Genomic DNA, 1675 nt, shown 5'->3' with positions numbered 1-1675 from the left:
CAATTCCTATACACCATAAAATTTTGAAAATAATTTGATTCTTTTTGAGCTGTGTACAGACATGGTCAGTTTTCAATTTTTTTAGTTTTTTTTTCTATAAATATCAATAAAGTTTTATCTGTTGGGCCAAAAAGTGTATATATTTAATACAAAGCTCCTGATATATTGTTACAATATCAGTTGAAAAATATTAAAAAAACATAGGCACAATTTTTTTTTATAAGCATTTAAATATCAAATTTTGACAAAATTTATCAAATTTTAATTTGAGAAATTATTTTGTAGTTAAAAATTTATAAAATGTTCAATTTTTGTATCTAAGAATTAAAAATTTAAAACAAGATTCCACATAAGTAATTAATTCTGTTACCAAAAAATTTAAAAAATACATTTACACAGTTTATTTTTATAGTCATTTTAAGTACAAATTTGGACGAAATTACATATTAAAAACCTAGGATAACTATTTTAGTTATTTTGTTGTGATTGTATAATATTATTCGTGGGTACTTGAAACTTCTAAAGTATACTATTATATATCTATGATAGTACCACGGTTTTTTGTTGATGTATAACGCGTTACAAGTACCTTATATATATATTATGATATGATTAATTTGGAATTTATTATAGGTAGGTACCTATTATAGTTCAATTTTTTTTTAATACCATAGATAAGTATATATTATATGTCTAATACATAGACTGATATACCGTCTCCGCTCAGGATCGTTTTTCTTATACAGTGATATTATATCATTGAATTCAAATTTAATACTGTCCATTATACAGTGACCCACTTCTAACCTACTGTACAGCAGAGCGACATCCACTTACCCACCTTTTTTTTTATTTTTTTTATTTTTTTTTGTGTCTGTCATCACCTTTTAGGACAGTAAAACTGCTTCGATTTTCTTCAACAGTAACTTTTATGATTGGAAAGTGAATCTAGTTGGTACTTTGGGGAGTCAAAAGTAAAAATTTCCCAGTAGTTTTCAAACGCGACGTGAAAAACAAAAGAAAAATTAATGAAAAACGGGAATTTTTACGCAAAATCGATTTTTAACAATCGATTTTGGGTTTTTGGTGTAACTCTAAACAAATGACCGTAGATATATGAAATTTTCACAGGTTGTTTATATTTGAATTTTCTATACACGGTAAAATTTTGAAAATATTTTGATTTATTTTGAGCTCTTTACGGACATTTTCATTTTCCATTTTTTTTTAGTTTTTTTTCTAAAAATATCAATAATATTTTATTTGTTGGATAAAAAAGCTTGAAAATTTAATAGAAGGCTCCTAGTATATTGTTTCAAAGGCAGATGAAAAATATTAAAAATCGTTAGTCACAGTTATTTTTTATAAGCATTTAAAGTTCAAAAAATGACAAAATATGGAAAAATCACGAAAATTTGCAAATTATTTCGAGTTAGAAATTCATAAAAATTTTTCTTTTTAAATCTAAGATATGAAAATGTAATACAAGATTCCTTATAAGATTATCTACCTTTATCAAACAAAAAATATCTATAAGAAAGTCAAATTAAATTTTTATGATCGTTTGAAATTCAAATTTTTACAACATTGGATATTCACTCGATTTCTCATGTAGCGATTTCCTTATTTTGTTCTAATTCAAAACGAATAACTGCAGATACATGAAATTTTATTG

Source organism: Acyrthosiphon pisum, chromosome A2 (assembly GCF_005508785.2).
Source record: "Acyrthosiphon pisum isolate AL4f chromosome A2, pea_aphid_22Mar2018_4r6ur, whole genome shotgun sequence".
Classification (NCBI taxonomy): Eukaryota; Metazoa; Arthropoda; class Insecta; order Hemiptera; family Aphididae; genus Acyrthosiphon; species Acyrthosiphon pisum.
This window is presented reverse-complemented; position numbering follows the sequence as displayed.